Genomic DNA, 24,997 nt, shown 5'->3' on the forward strand with positions numbered 1-24,997 from the left:
TCATTGTGTTGTCAGGTGTCATGGAGTGTTGTGATGACAGTGGTCATGGAGCATTGTGATGATATTGGTCATGGAGCATTGTGATGAGAAGGTCATAGAGAATTGGGCTGAAAATGTTCATGGAGTATTGTGATGACAGGGGTCATGGAGCATTGTGATGACAAGGGAATGGAGCATGTTGATGACAAGGTCTTGGAGCATTGTGAGGAGATGACCATGGAGACTTGTGATGACAAATCTAATGGAGCATTCTGATGAAAAAGGGAATGGAACATTGTGATTACTGGAGTCTTCGAGCATTGTGATGACAAGGGCATGGAGCATTGTGAGGAGAAGACCATGGAACATTCTGATGACATGCGTTATGGAGCTTTGTGATGACAAGGGAATGGAGCATTGTGATTACATGGATCTTGGAGCATTGTGATGACAAGGGTCATGGAGCCTTGTGATGACAAGGCCGTGGAATATTATGATGGCAGGTGTCATGGAGCATTGTTACGACAGAGGTAACGGAGCATTGTGATGAGAAGGGCATTGAGCATTGATCTGAAATGTTTCATGGATTACTGTGATGAGAGTGGGCATGGCGGTTTGTCATGACAAGGGCACGGTACACTGTGATACATGGGTCATGGAGGATTGTAATGACAAGGGCATGGAGCATTGTGATGAGAATGGCATCGAGCATTGTGATGACAAGTGTCATGGAGCTTTGTGATGACAAGGACATGGAGCAATGTGATGAGAGGGTTCATGGAGCATTGTGATGACAATGACATGGAGCATTGTGATGCCAAGGGTCATGGAGCTTTGTGATGACAAAGGTCATGGAGCATTTTGATGACAAGTGTGTGGTGCATTGTGAGGAGAAGGGCAGGGAGCATTTTGATGACAGGGTCATGCAGCAATTTGATGAAAAGTCTAATGGAACATTTTGATGCCAGGGGTTATAGAACATTGTGATGCTAGGGGTCATGGAGCTTTGGGATGAAAAGGGTCATGGAGCATTTTGATGACAGGGGTTATGGAATATTGTGATGTCAGGGGTCATGGAACATTGTGCTGATAAGGGGATGTAGCATTGTGATGACAGGGGTCATGGAACATTGTGATAACAGGGGTGAGGGAGGATTGTGATGACTAGTGATGGAACATTGTGATATCTCATGTGAGAGAGTATTTGGATGAGAAGTGCATGGAGCATTGTGATTACAAGGTTTATGGAGCATAGCGATGACAAGTTTGTGGATCATTGTGGTGAAAAGCGCATGGCACAATTTGATGACAAGGGTCATGGAGCATTGTTCTGACAAAGGCATGGAGCATTGTGATGACAAGGGTCACGGAGCATTGTGGTTACAAAGGTCACAGAGCCTTGTGATGACGCGGGCATGGATTGTTGTGATGACAAACGTTATGAAGCATTGTGATGACTGTAGTCACGGAGCATTGTGATGACAGGGGTCATGGAGCATTGTGATGACAATGGCATGGAGCATTGTGATGCCAAGTGTCATGGAGGATTCTGATGACAAAGGTTATGGAGCATTGTGGTGACAATGGTTTGGAGCATTGTGATGACAAGTATCAGGGAGCATTGTGCTGACAAGTGCATGGAGCATTGTGATGACAAGGGCATGGATCATTGTGATGACAAAGGTCATGGAGCATTGGGCTAAAAATGTGCATGGAGTATTGTGATGACAGGGTCATGGAGCATTGTGATGACAAGGGAATGGAGCATGTTGATGACAAGGTATTGGAGCATTGTGATGAGATGACCATGGAGACTGGTGATGACAAGTCTAATGGAGCATTCTTATGAAAAGGGGCACGGAGCATTGTGATTATGGGGGCCTTGAATCATTGTGATGACAAGGGCATGGAGCATTGTGAGGCGAAGGCCATGGAACATTGTGATGACATGCGTCATGGAGCTTTGTGATGACAAGGGCATGGAGCATTGTGATTACATGGGTCTTGGAGCATTGTGCTGACAAGGGTGCTGGAGCCTTGTGATGACAAGGCCGTGGAACATTGTGATGGCAGGGGTCATGGAGCTTGTTATGACAGAGGTAATGGAGCATTGTGATGAGAAGTGCACTGAGCATTGGTCTGAAATATTTCATGGATTATTGTGATGAGAGTGGGCATGGCGCATTGTGATGACAAGGGCACGGTACACTGTGATACATGGATCATGGAGGATTGTAATGACAAGGGCATGGAGCATAGTGATGAGAAGGGCATCGAGCATTGTGATGACAAGTGCCATGGAGCTTTGTGATGACAAGGGCATGGAGCAATGTGATGAGAGGGTTCATGGAGCATTGTGATGACAATGACATGGAGCATTGTGATGCCAATGGTCATGGAGCTTTGTGATGACAAAGGTCATGCAGTATTGTGAAGATAGGTGTCAGGGAGCATTGTGGTGACATATGTAATGGCCCATTGTGATGACAATGTCATGGAGCATTGTGATGCCAAGTGTCATGGAGGATTCTGATGACAAAGGTAATGGAGCATTGTGAATGACAATGGCTTGGAGCATTGTGATGACATGGGTCAGGGAGCATTGTTCTGACAAGTGCATGGAGCATTGTGATGACAAGGGTCATGGAGCTTTCTGATGACAAGCTTGTGGAATATTTTGATGACAATGGCATGGAGCATTGGGATGAAAACGGCATGGGGCTTTGTGATGAAAAAGGCGTGTAGCCTTTTGGTGACAGGTTTCAAGGAGCATGCTGACGACAAGTGTCAGGGAGCATTGTGATGACAAGTGTATTGAGAATTGTGATGACAAAGGTCATGGAACATTGTGATGAAAAGGGCATGGAGTATTGTGATGACAGGCATCATGGAGCGTTGTGAGGACAAGTGTTATGGAACATTGTGATCACAAGGGTTTGGAGCATTGTGATGACAGAGGTCATGGATCATTTTGATTTCAAGGGGCATGGAGCATTGTGATGACAAGGGCATGAAGCAATGTGATCCCAAGGTTCATGGGAAATTGTGATGACAACAGTAATGGAGTATTGTGATGACAAGCGCCTAGCGCATTGTAATGACAAGGCCATTTAGCATTTTGCTGTCAAAGGAATGCAGCATTGTTATGACAGGTGTCATGGAGCACTGTGGTGACAAGCGTCACAGAGCCTTGTGAAAACAAGTGTCATGGAACATTGGGATGACAAGGGCATGGATCATTGTGATGACAATGGTCATGGAGCATTGGGCTGAAAATGTTCATGGAGTATTGTGATGACAGTGGTCATGGGGCATTGTGATTACAGGGGTCTTGGAGCATTGTGATGACAAGAGTCCCGGATCATTGTTTTGTCAGGTGTCATGGAGTGTTGTGATGACAGTGGTCATGGAGAATTGTGATGATATTGGTCATGGAGCATTGTGATGAGAAGGTCATAGAGAATAGGGCTGAAAATGTTCATGGAGTATTGTGATGACAGGGGTCATGGAGCATTGTGATGACAAGGGAATGGAGCATGGTGATGACAAGGTCTTGGAGCATTGTGAGGAGATGACCATGGAGACTTGTGATGACAAATCTAATGGAGCATTCTGATGAAAAAGGGAATGGAACATTGTGATTACTGGAGTCTTCGAGCATTGTGATGACAAGGGCATGGAGCATTGTGAGGAGAAGACCATGGAACATTCTGATGACATGCGTCATGGAGCTTTGTGATGACAAGGGCATGGAACATTGTGATTACATGGATCTTGGAGCATTGTGATGACAAGGGTCATGGAGCCTTGTGATGACAAGGCCGTGGAATATTATGATGGCAGGTATCATGGAGCATTGTTACGACAGAGGTAATGGAGCATTGTGATGAGAAGGGCATTGAGCATTGATCTGAAATGTTTCATGGATTACTGTGATGAGAGTGGGCATGGCGGTTTGTCATGACAAGGGCACGGTACACTGTGATACATGGGTCATGGAGGATTGTAATGACAAGGTCATGGAGCATTGTGATGAGAATGGCATCGAGCATTGTGATGACAAGTGTCATGGAGCTTTGTGATGACAAGGACATGGAGCAATGTGATGAGAGGGTTCATGGAGCATTGTGATGACAATGACATGGAGCATTGTGATGCCAAGGGTCATGGAGCTTTGTGATGACAAAGGTCATGGAGCATTTTGATGACAAGTGTGTGGTGCATTGTGATGAGAAGGGCAGGGAGCATTTTGATGACAGGGTCATGCAGCAATTTGATGAAAAGTGTAATGGAACATTTTGATGCCAGGGGTTATAGAACATTGTGATGCCAGGGGTCATGGAGCTTTGGGATGAAAAGGGTCATGGAGCATTTTGATGACAGGGGTTATGGAACATTGTGATGTCAGGGGTCATGGAACATTGTGCTGATAAGGGGATGTAGCATTGTGATGACAGGGGTCATGGAACATTGTGATAACAGGGGTGAGGGAGGATTGTGATGACTACTGAAGGAACATTGTGATATCTCATGTGAGAGAGTATTTGGATGAGAAGTGCATGGAGCATTGTGATTACAAGGTTTATGGAGCATAGCGATGACAAGGTTGTGGATCATCGTGGTGAAAAGCGCATGGCACAATTTGATGACAAGTGTCATGGAGCATTGTTCTGACAAAGGCATGGAGCATTGTGATGACAAGGGTCACGGAGCATTGTGATGAAAAGTTCATGGAGCATTGTGGTTACAAAGGTCACAGAGCCTTGTGATGACGCGGGCATGGATTGTTGTGATGACAAACGTTATGAAGCATTGTGATGACTGTAGTCACGGAGCATTGTGATGACAGGGGTCATGGAGCATTGTGATGACAATGGCATGGAGCATTGTGATGCCAAGTGTCATGGAGGATACTGATGACAAAGGTAATGGAGCATTGTGGTGACAATGGTTTGGAGCATTGTGATGACAAGGATCAGGGAGCATTGTGCTGACAAGTGCATGGAGCATTGTGATGACAAGGGCATGCATCATTGTGATGACAAGGGTCATGGAGCATTGGGCTAAAAATGTGCATGGAGTATTGTGATGACAGGGGTCATGGAGAATTGTGATGACAATGGCATGGAGCATTGTGATGCCAAGTGTCATGGAGGATTCTGATGACAAAGGTAATGGAGCATTGTGGTGACAATGGTTTGGAGCATTGTGATGACAAGGATCAGGGAGCATTGTGCTGACAAGTGCATGGAGCATTGTGATGACAAGGACATGGATCATTGTGATGACAAGGGTCATGGGGCATTGGGCTAAAAATGTGCATGGAGTATTGTGATGACAGGGGTCATGGAGCATTGTGATGACAAGGGAATGGAGCATGTTGATGACAAGGTCTTGGAGCATTGTGATGAGATGACCATGGAGACTTGTGATGACAAGTCTAATGGAGCATTCTTATGAAAAGGGGCATGGAGCATTGTGATTACGGGGGTCTTGAAGCATTGTGATGACAAGGGCATGGAGCATTGTGAGGCGAAGGCCATGGAACATTGTGATGACATGCGTCATGGAGCTTTGTGATGACAAGGGCATGGAGCATTGTGATTACATGGGTCTTGGAGCATTGTGCTGACAAGGGTCCTGGAGCCTTGTGATGACAAGGCCGTGGAACATTGTGATGGCAGGGGTCATGGAGCTTGTTATGACAGAGGTAATGGAGCATTGTGATGAGAAGTGCATTGAGCATTGGTCTGAAATATTTCATGGATTATTGTGATGAGAGTGGGCATGGCGCATTGTGATGACAAGGGCACGGTACACTGTGATACATGGGTCATGGAGGATTGTAATGACAAGGGCATGGAGCATTGTGATGAGAAGGGCATCGAGCATTGTGATGACAAGTGCCATGGAGCTTTGTGATGACAAGGGCATGGAGCAATGTGATGAGAGGGTTCATGGAGCATTGTGATGACAATGACATGGAGCACTGTGATGCCAAGCGTCATGGAGCATTGTGAATACATGGGTCATGGAACATTGGGATAACATGGGCATGGATCATTGTGATGACAAGGGTCATGGAGCATTGGGCTGAAAATGTTCATGGAGTATTGTGATGACAGGTGTCATGGAGCATTGTGATTACAGGGGTCTTGGAGCATTGTGATGACAAGAGTCCCGGATCATTGTGTTGTCAGGTGTCATGGAGTGTTGTGATGACAGTGGTCATGGAGCATTGTGATGATATTGGTCATGGAGCATTGTGATGAGAAGGTCATAGAGAATTGGGCTGAAAATGTTCATGGAGTATTGTGATGACAGGAGTCATGGAGCATTGTGATGACAAGGGAATGGAGCATGGTGATGACAAGGTCTTGGAGCATTGTGAGGAGATGACCATGGAGACTTGTGATGACAAATCTAATGGAGCATTCTGATGAAAACGGGAATGGAACATTGTGATTACTGGAGCCTTCGAGCATTGTGATGACAAGGGCATGGAGCATTGTGAGGTGAAGGCCATGGAACATTGTGATGACATGCGTCATGGAGCTTTGTGATGAAAAGGGCATGGAGCATTGTGATTACATGGGTCTTGGAACATTGTGCTGACAAGGGTCCTGGAGCCTTGTGATGACAAGGCCGTGGAACATTGTGATGGCAGGGGTCATGGAGCTTGTTATGACAGAGGTAATGGAGCATTGTGATGAGAAGTGCATTGAGCATTGGTCTGAAATATTTCATGGATTATTGTGATGAGAGTGGGCATGGCGCATTGTGATGACAAGGGCACGGTACACTGTGATACATGGGTCATGGAGGATTGTAATGACAAGGGCATGGAGCATTGTGATGAGAAGAGCATCGAGCATTGTGATGACAAGTGCCATGGAGCTTTGTGATGACAAGGGCATGGAGCAATGTGATGAGAGGGTTCATGGAGCATTGTGATGACAATGACATGGAGCATTGTGATGCCAAGGGTCATGGAGCTTTGTGATGACAAAGGTCATGGAGCATTTTGATGACAAGTGTGTGGTGCATTGTGATGAGAAGGGCAGGGAGCATTTTGATGACAGGGTCATGCAGCAATTTGATGAAAAGTGTAATGGAACATTTTGATGCCAGGGGTTATAGAACATTGTGATGCCAGGGGTCATGGAGCTTTGGGATGAAAAGGGTCATGGAGCATTTTGATGACAGGGGTTATGGAACATTGTGATGTCAGGGGTCATGGAACATTGTGCTGATAAGGGGATGTAGCATTGTGATGACAGGGGTCATGGAACATTGTGATAACAGGGGTGAGGGAGGATTGTGATGACTAGTGATGGAACATTGTGATATCTCATGTGAGAGAGTATTTGGATGAGAAGGGCATGGAGCATTGTGATTACAAGGTTTATGGAGCATAGCGATGACAAGGTTGTGGATCATTGTGGTGAAAAGCGCATGGCACAATTTGATGACAAGGGTCATGGAGCATTGTTCTGACAAAGGCATGGAGCATTGTGATGACAAGGGTCACGGAGCATTGTGGTTACAAAGGTCACAGAGCCTTGTGATGACGCGGGCATGGATTGTTGTGATGACAAACGTTATGAAGCATTGTGATGACTGTAGTCACGGAGCATTGTGATGACAGGGGTCATGGAGAATTGTGATGACAATGGCATGGAGCATTGTGATGCCAAGTGTCATGGAGGATTCTGATGACAAAGGTTATGGAGCATTGTGGTGACAATGGTTTGGAGCATTGTGATGACAAGTATCAGGGAGCATTGTGCTGACAAGTGCATGGAGCATTGTGATGACAAGGGCATGGATCATTGTGATGACAAAGGTCAAGGAGCATTGGGCTAAAAATGTGCATGGAGTATTGTGATGACAGGGTCATGGAGCATTGTGATGACAAGGGAATGGAGAATGTTGATGACAAGGTATTGGAGCATTGTGATGAGATGACCATGGAGACTTGTGATGACAAGTCTAATGGAGCATTCTTATGAAAAGGGGCATGGAGCATTGTGATTACGGGGGTCTTGAAGCATTGTGATGACAAGGGCATGGAGCATTGTGAGGCGAAGGCCATGGAACATTGTGATGACATGCGTCATGGAGCTTTGTGATGACAAGGGCATGGAGCATTGTGATTACATGGGTCTTGGAACATTGTGCTGACAAGGGTGCTGGAGCCTTGTGATGACAAGGCCGTGGAACATTGTGATGGCAGGGGTCATGGAGCTTGTTATGACAGAGGTAATGGAGCATTGTGATGAGAAGTGCATTGAGCATTGGTCTGAAATATTTCATGGATTATTGTGATGAGAGTGGGCATGGCACATTGTGATGACAAGGGCACGGTACACTGTGATACATGGGTCATGGAGGATTGTAATGACAAGGGCATGGAGCATTGTGATGAGAAGGGCATCGAGCATTGTGATGACAAGTGCCATGGAGCTTTGTGATGACAAGGGCATGGAGCAATGTGATGAGAGGGTTCATGGAGCATTGTGATGACAATGACATGGAGCATTGTGATGCCAATGGTCATGGAGCTTTGTGATGACAAAGGTCATGCAGTATTGTGAAGATAGGTGTCAGGGAGCATTGTGGTGACATATGTAATGGCCCATTGTGATGACAATGTCATGGAGCATTGTGATGCCAAGTGTCATGGATGATTCTGATGACAAAGGTAATGGAGCATTGTGAATGACAATGGCTTGGAGCATTGTGATGACATGGGTCAGGGAGCATTGTTCTGACAAGTGCATGGAGCATTGTGATGACAAGGGTCATGGAGCTTTCTGATGACAAGCTTGTGGAATATTTTGATGACAATGGCATGGATCATTGGGATGAAAACGGCATGGGGCTTTGTGATGAAAAAGGCGTGTAGCCTTTTGGTGACAGGTTTCAAGGAGCATGCTGACGACAAGTGTCAGGGAGCATTGTGATGACAAGTGTATTGAGAATTGTGATGACAAAGGTCATGGAACATTGTGATGAAAAGGGCATGGAGTATTGTGATGACAGGCATCATGGAGCGTTGTGAGGACAAGTGTTATGGAACATTGTGATCACAATGGTTTGGAGCATTGTGATGACAGAGGTCATGGATCATTTTGATTTCAAGGGGCATGGAGCATTGTGATGACAAGGGCATGAAGCAATGTGATCCCAAGGTTCATGGGAAATTGTGATGACAACAGTAATGGAGTATTGTGATGACAAGCGCCTAGCGCATTGTAATGACAAGGCCATTTAGCATTTTGCTGACAAAGGAATGCAGCATTGTTATGACAGGTGTCATGGAGCACTGTGGTGACAAGCGTCACAGAGCCTTGTGAAAACAAGTGTCATGGAACATTGGGATGACAAGGGCATGGATCATTGTGATGACAATGGTCATGGAGCATTGGGCTGAAAATGTTCATGGAGTATTGTGATGACAGTGGTCATGGGGCATTGTGATTACAGGGGTCTTGGAGCATTGTGATGACAAGAGTCCCGGATCATTGTTTTGTCAGGTGTCATGGAGTGTTGTGATGACAGTGGTCATTGAGCATTGTGATGATATTGGCAATGGAGCATTGTGATGAGAAGGTCGTGGAGCATTGGGCTGAAAATGTTCATGGATTATTGTGATGACAGGGGTCATGGAGCATTGTGATGACAAGGGCATGGATCCTGGTGATGTCAAGGTCCTGGAACATTGTGATGAGAAGACCATGGAGACTTGTGATGGCAAGTCTCATGGAGCATTCTGATGAAAAGGGGCATGGAGCATTGTGATTACAGGGGTCTTGGAGCATTGTTATGACTAGGGCATAGAGCATTGTGATGAGAAGGCCATGGAGAATTCTGATGACATGCATCATGGAGTTTTGTGATGACAAGGGCATGGAGCATTTTGATTACATGGGTCTTGGAGCATTGTGCTCACAAGGGTGCTGGAGCCTTGTGATGACAAGGCCGTGGAACATTGTGATGGCAGGGGTCATGGAGCTTGTTATGACAGAGGTAATGGAGCATTGTGATGAGAAGTGCATTGAGCATTGGTCTGAAATATTTCATTGATTATTGTGATGAGAGTGGGCATGGCGCATTGTGATGACAAGGGCACGGTACACTGTGATACATGGGTCATGGAGGATTGTAATGACAAGGGCATGGAGCATTGTGATGAGAAGGGCATCGAGCATTGTGATGACAAGTGCCATGGAGCTTTGTGATGACAAGGGCATGGAGCAATGTGATGAGAGGGTTCATGGAGCATTGTGATGACAATGACATGGAGCATTGTGATGCCAAGGGTCATGGAGCTTTGTGATGACAAAGGTCATGGAGCATTTTGATGACAAGGGTGTGGTGCATTGTGATGAGAACGGCAGGGAGCATTGTGATGACCAGGTAATGCAGTATTGTAAAGAGAGGTGTCAGGGAGCATTGTGATGACATATGTAATGGCCCATTGTGATGACAATGGCATGGAGCATTGTGATGCAAACTTCCATTGAGGATTCTGATCACAAAGGTAATGGAGCATTGTGATGACAATGGCTTGGAGCATTGTGATGACAAGTGTCAGGGAGCATTGTGCTGACAAGTGCATGGAGAATTGTGATGACAAGGGTCATGGAGCATTCTGATGACAAGCTTGTGGAGTATTTTGATGACAATGGCATGGAGCATTGGGAGGAAAAGGGCATGGGGCTTTGTGATGAAAAAGGCATGGAGCCTTTTCGTGACAGGGTTCAAGAAGCATTCTGACGACAAGTGTCAGGGAGCATTGTGATGACAAGTGTATTGAGAATTGTGATGACAAAGGTCATGGAGCATTGTGATGAAAAGGGCATGGATTATTGTGATGACAGGCGTCATGGAGCGTTGTGAGGACAAGTGTTATGGAACATGGTGATCACAAGGGTTTGGAGCATTGTGATGAGAGAGGTCATGGATCATTTTGATTTCAAGGAGCATGGAGCATTGTGATGACAAGGGCATGAAGCAATGTGATCCCAAAGTTCATGGAGGATTGTGATGACAATGGAAATGGAGTATTGTGATGACAAGTGCATAGAGCATTGTAATGACAAGGTCATGTAGCATTTTGCTGACAAAGGCATGGAGCATTGTGATGACAGGTGTCATGGAGCACTGTGATGACAAGCGTCATGGAGCATTGTGAATACATGGGTCATGGAACATTGGGATAACATGGGCATGGATCATTGTGATGACAAGGGTCATGGAGCATTGGGCTGAAAATGTTCATGGAGTATTGTGATGACAGGGGTCATGGAGCATTGTGATTACAGGGGTCTTGGAGCATTGTGATGACAAGAGTCACGGATCATTGTGTTGTCAGGTGTCATGGAGTGTTGTGATGACAGTGGTCATGGAGCATTGTGATGATATTGGTCATGGAGCATTGTGATGAGAAGGTCATAGAGAATAGGGCTGAAAATGTTCATGGAGTATTGTGATGACAGGGGTCATGGAGCATTGTGATGACAAGGGAATGGGGCATGGTGATGACAAGGTCTTGGAGCATTGTGAGGAGATGACCATGGAGACTTGTGATGACAAATCTAATGGAGCATTCTGATGAAAAAGGGAATGGAACATTGTCATTACTGGAGTCTTCGAGCATTGTGATGACAAGGGCATGGAGCATTGTGAGGAGAAGACCATGGAACATTCTGATGACATGCGTCATGGAGCTTTGTGATGACAAGGGCATGGAGCATTGTGATTACATGGATCTTGGAGCATTGTGATGACAAGGGTCATGGAGCCTTGTGATGACAAGGCCGTGGAATATTATGATGGCAGGTGTCATGGAGCATTGTTACGACAGAGGTAATGGAGCATTGTGATGAGAAGGGCATTGAGCATTGATCTGAAATGTTTCATGGATTACTGTGATGAGAGTGGGCATGGCGGTTTGTCATGACAAGGGCACGGTACACTGTGATACATGGGTCATGGAGGATTGTAATGACAAGGTCATGGAGCATTGTGATGAGAATGGCATCGAGCATTGTGATGACAAGTGTCATGGAGCTTTGTGATGACAAGGACATGGAGCAATGTGATGAGAGGGTTCATGGAGCATTGTGATGACAATGACAGGGAGCATTGTGATGCCAAGGGTCATGGAGCTTTGTGATGACAAAAGTCATGGAGCATTTTGATGACAAGTGTGTGGTGCATTGTGATGAGAAGGGCAGGGAGCATTTTGATGACAGGGTCATGCAACAATTTGATGAAAAGTGTAATGGAATATTTTGATGCCAGGGGTTATAGAACATTGTGATGCCAGGGGTCATGGAGCTTTGGGATGAAAAGGGTCATGGAGCATTTTGATGACAGGGGTTATGGAACATTGTGATGTCAGGGGTCATGGAACATTGTGCTGATAAGGGGATGTAGCATTGTGATGACAGGGGTCATGGAACATTGTGATAACAGGGGTGATGGAGGATTGTGATGACTAGTGATGGAACATTGTGATATCTCATGTGAGAGAGTATTTGGATGAGAAGTGCATGGAGCATTGTGATTACAAGGTTTATGGAGCATAGCGATGACAAGTTTGTGGATCATTGTGGTGAAAAGCGCATGGCACAATTTGATGACAAGGGTCATGGAGCATTGTTCTGACAAAGGCATGGAGCATTGTGATGACAAGGGTCACGGAGCATTGTGATGAAAAGTTCATGGAGCATTGTGGTTACAAAGGTCACAGAGCCTTGTGATGACGCGGGCATGGATTGTTGTGATGACAAACGTTATGAAGCATTGTGATGACTGTAGTCACGGAGCATTGTGATGACAGGGGTCATGGAGCATTGTGATGACAATGGCATGGAGCATTGTGATGCCAAGTGTCATGGAGGATTCTGATGACAAATGTTATGGAGCATTGTGGTGACAATGGTTTGGAGCATTGTGATGACAAGTATCAGGGAGCATTGTGCTGACAAGTGCATGGAGCATTGTGATGACAAGGGCATGGATCATTGTGATGACAAAGGTCATGGAGCATTGGGCTAAAAATGTGCATGGAGTATTGTGATGACAGGGTCATGGAGCATTGTGATGACAAGGGAATGGAGCATGTTGATGACAAGGTATTGGAGCATTGTGATGAGATGACCATGGAGACTGGTGATGACACGTCTAATGGAGCATTCTTATGAAAAGGGGCACGGAGCATTGTGATTACGGGGGTCTTGAATCATTGTGATGACAAGGGCATGGAGCATTGTGAGGCGAAGGCCATGGAACATTGTGATGACATGCGTCATGGAGCTTTGTGATGACAAGGGCATGGAGCATTGTGATTACATGGGTCTTGGAGCATTGTGCTGACAAGGGTGCTGGAGCCTTGTGATGACAAGGCCGTGGAACATTGTGATGGCAGGGGTCATGGAGCTTGTTATGACAGAGGTAATGGAGCATTGTGATGAGAAGTGCACTGAGCATTGGTCTGAAATATTTCATGGATTATTGTGATGAGAGTGGGCATGGCGCATTGTGATGACAAGGGCACGGTACACTGTGATACATGGGTCATGGAGGATTGTAATGACAAGGGCATGGAGCATTGTGATGAGAAGGGCATCGAGCATTGTGATGACAAGTGCCATGGAGCTTTGTGATGACAAGGGCATGGAGCAATGTGATGAGAGGGTTCATGGAGCATTGTGATGACAATGACATGGAGCATTGTGATGCCAATGGTCATGGAGCTTTGTGATGACAAAGGTCATGCAGTATTGTGAAGATAGGTGTCAGGGAGCATTGTGATGACATATGTAATGGCCCATTGTGATGACAATGTCATGGAGCATTGTGATGCCAAGTGTCATGGAGGATTCTGATGACAAAGGTAATGGAGCATTGTGAATGACAATGGCTTGGAGCATTGTGATGACATGGGTCAGGGAGCATTGTTCTGACAAGTGCATGGAGCATTGTGATGACAAGGGTCATGGAGCTTTCTGATGACAAGCTTGTGGAATATTTTGATGACAATGGCATGGAGCATTGGGATGAAAACAGCATGGGGCTTTGTGATGAAAAAGGCGTGTAGCCTTTTGGTGACAGGTTTCAAGGAGCATGCTGACGACAAGTGTCAGGGAGCATTGTGATGACAAGTGTATTGAGAATTGTGATGACAAAGGTCATGGAACATTGTGATGAAAAGGGCATGGAGTATTGTGATGACAGGCATCATGGAGCGTTGTGAGGACAAGTGTTATGGAACATTGTGATCACAATGGTTTGGAGCATTGTGATGACAGAGGTCATGGATCATTTTGATTTCAAGGGGCATGGAGCATTGTGATGACAAGGGCATGAAGCAATGTGATCCCAAGGTTCATGGGAAATTGTGATGACAACAGTAATGGAGTATTGTGATGACAAGCGCCTAGCGCATTGTAATGACAAGGCCATTTAGCATTTTGCTGACAAAGGAATGCAGCATTGTTATGACAGGTGTCATGGAGCACTGTAGTGACAAGCGTCACAGAGCCTTGTGAAAACAAGTGTCATGGAACATTGGGATGACAAGGGCATGGATCATTGTGATGACAATGGTCATGGAGCATTGGGCTGAAAATGTTCATGGAGTATTGTGATGACAGTGGTCATGGGGCATTGTGATTACAGGGGTCTTGGAGCATTGTGATGACAAGAGTCCCGGATCATTGTTTTGTCAGGTGTCATGGAGTGTTGTGATGACAGTGGTCATGGAGAATTGTGATGATATTGGTCATGTAGCATTGTGATGAGAAGGTCATAGAGAATAGGGCTGAAAATGTTCATGGAGTATTGTGATGACAGGGGTCATGGAGCATTGTGATGACAAGGGAATGGAGCATGGTGATGACAAGGTCTTGGAGCATTGTGAGGAGATGACCATGGAGACTTGTGATGACAAATCTAATGGAGCATTCTGATGAAAAAGGAAATGGAACATTGTGATTACTGGATTCTTCGAGCATTGTGATGACAAGGGCATGGAGCATTGTGAGGAGAAGACCATGGAACATTCTGATGACATGCGTCATGGAGCTTTGTGATGACAAGGGCATGGAGCATTGTGATTACATGGATCTTGGAGCATTGTGATGACAAGGGTCATGGAGCCTTGTGATGACAAGGCCGTGGAATATTATGATGGCAGGTATCATGGAGCATTGTTACGACAGAGGTAATGGAGCATTGTGATGAGAAGGGCATTGAGCATTGATCTGAAATGTTTCATGGATTACTGTGATGAGAGTGGGCATGGCGGTTTGTCATGACAAGGGCACGGTACACTGTGATACATGGGTCATGGAGGATTGTAATGACAAGGTCATGGAGCATTGTGATGAGAATGGCATCGAGCATTGTGATGACAAGTGTCATGGAGCTTTGTGATGACAAGGACATGGAGCAATGTGATGAGAGGGTTCATGGAGCATTGTGATGACAATGACATGGAGCATTGTGATGCCAAGGGTCATGGAGCTTTGTGATGACAAAGGTCATGGAGCATTTTGATGACAAGTGTGTGGTGCATTGTGATGAGAAGGGCAGGGAGCATTTTGAGGACAGGGTCATGCAGCAATTTGATGAAAAGTGTAATGGAACATTTTGATGCCAGGGGTTATAGAACATTGTGATGCCAGGGGTCATGGAGCTTTGGGATGAAAAGGGTCATGGAGCATTTTGATGACAGGGGTTATGGAACATTGTGATGTCAGGGGTCATGGAACATTGTGCTGATAAGGGGATGTAGCATTGTGATGACAGGGGTCATGGAACATTGTGATAACAGGGGTGAGGGAGGATTGTGATGACTACTGAAGGAACATTGTGATATCTCATGTGAGAGAGTATTTGGATGAGAAGTGCATGGAGCATTGTGATTACAAGGTTTATGGAGCATAGCGATGACAAGGTTGTGGATCATCGTGGTGAAAAGCGCATGGCACAATTTGATGACAAGTGTCATGGAGCATTGTTCTGACAAAGGCATGGAGCATTGTGATGACAAGGGTCACGGAGCATTGTGATGAAAAGTTCATGGAGCATTGTGGTTACAAAGGTCACAGAGCCTTGTGATGACGCGGGCATGGATTGTTGTGATGACAAACGTTATGAAGCATTGTGATGACTGTAGTCACGGAGCATTGTGATGACAGGGGTCATGGAGCATTGTGATGACAATGGCATGGAGCATTGTGATGCCAAGTGTCATGGAGGATACTGATGACAAAGGTAATGGAGCATTGTGGTGACAATGGTTTGGAGCATTGTGATGACAAGGATCAGGGAGCATTGTGCTGACAAGTGCATGGAGCATTGTGATGACAAGGGCATGCATCATTGTGATGACAAGGGTCATGGAGCATTGGGCTAAAAATGTGCATGGAGTATTGTGATGACAGGGGTCATGGAGAATTGTGATGACAATGGCATGGAGCATTGTGATGCCAAGTGTCATGGAGGATTCTGATGACAAAGGTAATGGAGCATTGTGGTGACAATGGTTTGGAGCATTGTGATGACAAGGATCAGGGAGCATTGTGCTGACAAGTGCATGGAGCATTGTGATGACAAGGACATGGATCATTGTGATGACAAGGGTCATGGAGCATTGGGCTAAAAATGTGCATGGAGTATTGTGATGACAGGGGTCATGGAGCATTGTGATGACAAGGGAACGGAGCATGTTGATGACAAGGTCTTGGAGCATTGTGATGAGATGACCATGGAGACTTGTGATGACAAGTCTAATGGAGCATTCTTATGAAAAGGGGCATGGAGCATTGTGATTACGGGGGTCTTGAAGCATTGTGATGACAAGGGCATGGAGCATTGTGAGGCGAAGGCCATGGAACATTGTGATGACATGCGTCATGGAGCTTTGTGATGACAAGGGCATGGAGCATTGTGATTACATGGGTCTTGGAGCATTGTGCTGACAAGGGTCCTGGAGCCTTGTGATGACAAGGCCGTGGAACATTGTGATGGCAGGGGTCATGGAGCTTGTTATGACAGAGGTAATGGAGCATTGTGATGAGAAGTGCATTGAGCATTGGTCTGAAATATTTCATGGATTATTGTGATGTGAGTGGGCATGGCGCATTGTGATGACAAGGGCATGGTACACTGTGATACATGGGTCATGGAGGATTGTAATGACAAGGGCATGGAGCATTGTGATGAGAAGGACATCGAGCATTGTGATGACAAGTGCCATGGAGCTTTGTGATGACAAGGGCATGGAGCAATGTGATGAGAGGGTTCATGGAGCATTGTGATGACAATGACATGGAGCACTGTGATGCCAAGCGTCATGGAGCATTGTGAATACATGGGTCATGGAACATTGGGATAACATGGGCATGGATCATTGTGATGACAAGGGTCATGGAGCATTGGGCTGAAAATGTTCATGGAGTATTGTGATGACAGGGGTCATGGAGCATTGTGATTACAGGGGTCTTGGAGCATTGTGATGACAAGAGTCCCGGATCATTGTGTTGTCAGGTGTCATGGAGTGTTGTGATGACAGTGGTCATGGAGCATTGTGATGATATTGGTCATGGAGCATTGTGATGAGAAGGTCATAGAGAATTGGGCTGAAAATGTTCATGGAGTATTGTGATGACAGGAGTCATGGAGCATTGTGATGACAAGGCAATGGAGCATGGTGATGACAAGGTCTTGGAGCATTGTGAGGAGATGACCATGGAGACTTGTGATGACAAATCTAATGGAGCATTCTGATGAAAACGGGAATGAAACATTGTGATTACTGGAGTCTTTGAGCATTGTGATGACAAGGGCATGGAGCATTGTGAGGTGAAGGCCATGGAACATTGTGATGACATGCGTCATGGAGCTTTGTGATGACAAGGGCATGGAGCATTGTGATTACATGGGTCTTGGAACATTGTGCTGACAAGGGTCCTGGAGCCTTGTGATGACAAGGCCGTGGAACATTGTGATGGCAGGGGTCATGGAGCTTGTTATGACAGAGGTAATGGAGCATTGTGATGAGAAGTGCATTGAGCATTGGTCTGAAATATTTCATGGATTATTGTGATGAGAGTGGGCATGGCGCATTGTGATGACAAGGGCACGGTACACTGTGATACATGGGTCATGGAGGATTGTAATGACAAGGGCATGGAGCATTGTGATGAGAAGAGCATCGAGCATTGTGATGACAAGTGCCATGGAGCTTTGTGATGACAAGGGCATGGAGCAATGTGATGAGAGGGTTCATGGAGCATTGTGATGACAATGACATGGAGCATTGTGATGCCAAGGGTCATGGAGCTTTGTGATGACAAAGGTCATGGAGCATTTTGATGACAAGGGTGTGGTGCATTGTGATGAGAACGGCAGGGAGCATTGTGATGACCAGGTAATGCAGTATTGTAAAGAGAGGTGTCAGGGAGCATTGTGATGACATATGTAATGGCCCATTGTGATGACAATGGCATGGAGCATTGTGATGCAAACTTCCATTGAGGATTCTGATCACAAAGGTAATGGAGCATTGTGATGACAATGGCTTGGAGTATTGTGATGACAAGTGTCAGGGAGCATTGTGCTGACAAGTGCATGGAGAATTGTGATGACAAGGGTCATGGAGCATTCTGATGACAAGCTTGTGGAGTATTTGGATGACAATGGCATGGAGCATTGGGATGAAAAGGGCATGGGGCTTTGTGATGAAAAAGGCATGGAGCCTTTTCGTGACAGGGTTCAAGGAGCATTCTGACGACAAGTGTCAGGGAGCATTGTGATGACAAGTGTATTGAGAATTGTGATGACAAGGGTCATGGAGCATTGTGATGAAAAGGGAATGGGTTATTGTGATGACAGGCATCATGGAGCGTTGTGAGGACAAGTGTTATGGAACATTGTGATCACAAGGGTTTGGAGCATTGTGATGACAGAGGTCATGGATCATTTTGATTTCAAGGAGCATGGAGCATTGTGATGACAAGGGCATGAAGCAATGTGATCCCAAAGTTCATGGAGGATTGTGATGACAATGGAAATGGAGTATTGTGATGACAAGTGCATAGAGCATTGTAATGACAAGGTCATGTAGCATTTTGCTGACAAAGGCATGGAGCATTGTGATGACAGGTGTCATGGAGCACTGTGATGACAAGCGTCATGGAGCATTGTGAATACATGGGTCATGGAACATTGGGATAACATGGGCATGGATCATTGTGATGATAAGGGTCTTGGAGCATTGGGCTGAAAATGTTCATGGAGTATTGTGATGACAAGGGTCATGGAGCATTGTGATTACAGGGGTTTTGGAGCATTGTGATGACAAGAGTCCCGGATCATTGTGTTGTCAGGTGTCATGGAGTGTTGTGATGACAGTGGTCATGGAGCATTGTGATGATATTGGTCATGGAGCATTGTGATGAGAAGGTCATAGAGAATTGGGCTGAAAATATTCATGGAGTATTGTGGTGACAGGGCTCATGGAGCATTGTGATGACAAGGGAATGGAGCATGGTGATGACAAGCTCTTGGAGCATTGTGAGGAGATGACCATGGAGACTTGTGATGACAAATCTAATGGAGCATTCTGATGAAAAAGGGAATGGAACATTGTGATTACTGGAGTCTTCGAGCATTGTGATGACAAGGGCATGGAGCATTGTGAGGAGAAGACCATGGAACATTCTGATGACATGCGTCATGGAGCTTTGTGATGACAAGGGCATGGAGCATTGTGATTACATGGATCTTGGAGCATTGTGATGACAAGGGTCATGGAGCCTTGTGATGACAAGGCCGTGGAATATTATGATGGCAGGTGTCATGGAGCATTGTTACGACAGAGGTAACGGAGCATTGTGATGAGAAGGGCATTGAGCATTGATCTGAAATGTTTCATGGATTACTGTGATGAGAGTGGGCATGGCGGTTTGTCATGACAAGGGCACGGTACACTGTGATACATGGGTCATGGAGGATTGTAATGACAAGGTCATGGAGCATTGTGATGAGAATGGCATCGAGCATTGTGATGACAAGTGTCATGGAGCTTTGTGATGACAAGGACATGGAGCAATGTGATGAGAGGGTTCATGGAGCATTGTGATGACAATGACATGGAGCATTGTGATGCCAAGGGTCATGGAGCTTTGTGATGACAAAGGTCATGGAGCATTTTGATGACAAGTGTGTGGTGCATTGTGATGAGAAGGGCAGGGAGCATTTTGATGACAGGGTCATGCAGCAATTTGATGAAAAGTGTAATGGAACATTTTGATGCCAGGGGTTATAGAACATTGTGATGCCAGGGGTCATGGAGCTTTGGGATGAAAAGGGTCATGGAGCATTTTGATGACAGGGGTTATGGAACATTGTGATGTCAGGGGTCATGGAACATTGTGCTGATAAGGGGATGTAGCATTGTGATGACAGGGGTCATGGAACATTGTGATAACAGGGGTGAGGGAGGATTGTGATGACTAGTGATGGAACATTGTGATATCTCATGTGAGAGAGTATTTGGATGAGAAGGGCATGGAGCATTGTGATTACAAGGTTTATGGAGCATAGCGATGACAAGGTTGTGGATCATTGTGGTGAAAAGCGCATGGCACAATTTGATGACAAGGGTCATGGAGCATTGTTCTGACAAAGGCATGGAGCATTGTGATGACAAGGGTCACGGAGCATTGTGGTTACAAAGGTCACAGAGCCTTGTGATGACGCGGGCATGGATTGTTGTGATGACAAACGTTATGAAGCATTGTGATGACTGTAGTCACGGAGCATTGTGATGACAGGGGTCATGGAGCATTGTGATGACAATGGCATGGAGCATTGTGATGCCAAGTGTCATGGAGGATTCTGATGACAAAGGTTATGGAGCATTGTGGTGAAAATGGTTTGGAGCATTGTGATGACAAGTATCAGGGAGCATTGTGCTGACAAGTGCATGGAGCATTGTGATGACAAGGGCATGGATCATTGTGATGACAAAGGTCATGGAGCATTGGGCTAAAAATGTGCATGGAGTATTGTGATGACAGGGTCATGGAGCATTGTGATGACAAGGGAATGGAGCATGTTGATGACAAGGTATTGGAGCATTGTGATGAGATGACCATGGAGACTGGTGATGACAAGTCTAATGGAGCATTCTTATGAAAAGGGGCATGGAGCATTGTGATTACGGGGGTCTTGAATCATTGTGATGACAAGGGCATGGAGCATTGTGAGGCGAAGGCCATGGAACATTGTGATGACATGCGTCATGGAGCTTTGTGATGACAAGGGCATGGAGCATTGTGATTACATGGGTCTTGGAGCATTGTGCTGACAAGGGTGCTGGAGCCTTGTGATGACAAGGCCGTGGAACATTGTGATGGCAGGGGTCATGGAGCTTGTTATGACAGAGGTAATGGAGCATTGTGATGAGAAGTGCATTGAGCATTGGTCTGAAATATTTCATGGATTATTGTGATGAGAGTGGGCATGGCGCATTGTGATGACAAGGGCACGGTACACTGTGATACATGGGTCATGGAGGATTGTAATGACAAGGGCATGGAGCATTGTGATGAGAAGGGCATCGAGCATTGTGATGACAAGTGCCATGGAGCTTTGTGATGACAAGGGCATGGAGCAATGTGATGAGAGGGTTCATGGAGCATTGTGATGACAATGACATGGAGCATTGTGATGCCAATGGTCATGGAGCTTTGTGATGACAAAGGTCATGCAGTATTGTGAAGATAGGTGTCAGGGAGCATTGTGGTGACATATGTAATGGCCCATTGTGATGACAATGTCATGGAGCATTGTGATGCCAAGTGTCATGGATGATTCTGATGACAAAGGTAATGGAGCATTGTGAATGACAATGGCTTGGAGCATTGTGATGACATGGGTCAGGGAGCATTGTTCTGACAAGTGCATGGAGCATTGTGATGACAAGGGTCATGGAGCTTTCTGATGACAAGCTTGTGGAATATTTTGATGACAATGTCATGGAGCATTGGGATGAAAACGGCATGGGGCTTTGTGATGAAAAAGGCGTGTAGCCTTTTGGTGACAGGTTTCAAGGAGCATGCTGACGACAAGTGTCAGGGAGCATTGTGATGACAAGTGTATTGAGAATTGTGATGACAAAGGTCATGGAACATTGTGATGAAAAGGGCATGGAGTATTGTGATGACAGGCATCATGGAGCGTTGTGAGGACAAGTGTTATGGAACATTGTGATCACAATGGTTTGGAGCATTGTGATGACAGAGGTCATGGATCATTTTGATTTCAAGGGGCATGGAGCATTGTGATGACAAGGGCATGAAGCAATGTGATCCCAAGGTTCATGGGAAATTGTGATGACAACAGTAATGGAGTATTGTGATGACAAGCGCCTAGCGCATTGTAATGACAAGGCCATTTAGCATTTTGCTGACAAAGGAATGCAGCATTGTTATGACAGGTGTCATGGAGCACTGTGGTGACAAGCGTCACAGAGCCTTGTGAAAACAAGTGTCATGGAACATTGGGATGACAAGGGCATGGATCATTGTGATGACAATGGTCATGGAGCATTGGGCTGAAAATGTTCATGGAGTATTGTGATGACAGTGGTCATGGGGCATTGTGATTACAGGGGTCTTGGAGCATTGTGATGACAAGAGTCCCGGATCATTGTTTTGTCAGGTGTCATGGAGTGTTGTGATGACAGTGGTCATGGAGAATTGTGATGATATTGGTCATGTAGCATTGTGATGAGAAGGTCATAGAGAATAGGGCTGAAAATGTTCATGGAGTATTGTGATGACAGGGGTCATGGAGCATTGTGATGACAAGGGAATGGAGCATGGTGATGACAAGGTCTTGGAGCATTGTGAGGAGATGACCATGGAGACTTGTGATGACAAATCTAATGGAGCATTCTGATGAAAAAGGGAATGGAACATTGTGATTACTGGAGTCTTCGAGCATTGTGATGACAAGGGCATGGAGCATTGTGAGGAGAAGACCATGGAACATTCTGATGACATGCGTCATGGAGCTTTGTGATGACAAGGGCATGGAGCATTGTGATTACATGGATCTTGGAGCATTGTGATGACAAGGGTCATGGAGCCTTGTGATGACAAGGCCGTGGAATATTATGATGGCAGGTATCATGGAGCATTGTTACGACAGAGGTAACGGAGCATTGTGATGAGAAGGGCATTGAGCATTGATCTGAAATGTTTCATGGATTACTGTGATGAGAGTGGGCATGGCGGTTTGTCATGACAAGGGCACGGTACACTGTGATACATGGGTCATGGAGGATTGTAATGACAAGGTCATGGAGCATTGTGATGAGAATGGCATCGAGCATTGTGATGACAAGTGTCATGGAGCTTTGTGATGACAAGGACATGGAGCAATGTGATGAGAGGGTTCATGGAGCATTGTGATGACAATGACATGGAGCATTGTGATGCCAAGGGTCATGGAGCTTTGTGATGACAAAGGTCATGGAGCATTTTGATGACAAGTGTGTGGTGCATTGTGATGAGAAGGGCAGGGAGCATTTTGAGGACAGGGTCATGAAGCAATTTGATGAAAAGTGTAATGGAACATTTTGATGCCAGGGGTTATAGAACATTGTGATGCCAGGGGTCATGGAGCTTTGGGATGAAAAGGGTCATGGAGCATTTTGATGACAGGGGTTATGGAACATTGTGATGTCAGGGGTCATGGAACATTGTGCTGATAAGGGGATGTAGCATTGTGATGACAGGGGTCATGGAACATTGTGATAACAGGGGTGAGGGAGGATTGTGATGACTACTGAAGGAACATTGTGATATCTCATGTGAGAGAGTATTTGGATGAGAAGTGCATGGAGCATTGTGATTACAAGGTTTATGGAGCATAGCGATGACAAGGTTGTGGATCATCGTGGTGAAAAGCGCATGGCACAATTTGATGACAAGTGTCATGGAGCATTGTTCTGACAAAGGCATGGAGCATTGTGATGACAAGGGTCACGGAGCATTGTGATGAAAAGTTCATGGAGCATTGTGGTTACAATGGTCACAGAGCCTTGTGATGACGCGGGCATGGATTGTTGTGATGACAATCGTTATGAAGCATTGTGATGACTGTAGTCACGGAGCATTGTGATGACAGGGGTCATGGAGCATTGTGATGACAATGGCATGGAGCATTGTGATGCCAAGTGTCATGGAGGATACTGATGACAAAGGTAATGGAGCATTGTGGTGACAATGGTTTGGAGCATTGTGATGACAAGGATCAGGGAGCATTGTGCTGACAAGTGCATGGAGCATTGTGATGACAAGGGCATGGATCATTGTGATGACAAGGGTCATGGAGCATTGGGCTAAAAATGTGCATGGAGTATTGTGATGACAGGGGTCATGGAGAATTGTGATGACAATGGCATGGAGCATTGTGATGCCAAGTGTCATGGAGGATTCTGATGACAAAGGTAATGGAGCATTGTGGTGACAATGGTTTGGAGCATTGTGATGACAAGGATCAGGGAGCATTGTGCTGACAAGTGCATGGAGCATTGTGATGACAAGGACATGGATCATTGTGATGACAAGGGTCATGGGGCATTGGGCTAAAAATGTGCATGGAGTATTGTGATGACAGGGGTCATGGAGCATTGTGATGACAAGGGAATGGAACATGTTGATGACAAGGTCTTGGAGCATTGTGATGAGATGACCATGGAGACTTGTGATGACAAGTCTAATGGAGCATTCTTATGAAAAGGGGCATGGAGCATTGTGATTACGGGGGTCTTGAAGCATTGTGATGACAAGGGCATGGAGCATTGTGAGGCGAAGGCCATGGAACATTGTGATGACATGCGTCATGGAGCTTTGTGATGACAAGGGCATGGAGCATTGTGATTACATGGGTCTTGGAGCATTGTGCTGACAAGGGTCCTGGA

This window comes from Mesoplodon densirostris, unplaced genomic scaffold (assembly GCF_025265405.1).
Source record: "Mesoplodon densirostris isolate mMesDen1 unplaced genomic scaffold, mMesDen1 primary haplotype scaffold_35, whole genome shotgun sequence".
In the NCBI taxonomy this organism is placed as follows: Eukaryota; Metazoa; Chordata; class Mammalia; order Artiodactyla; family Ziphiidae; genus Mesoplodon; species Mesoplodon densirostris.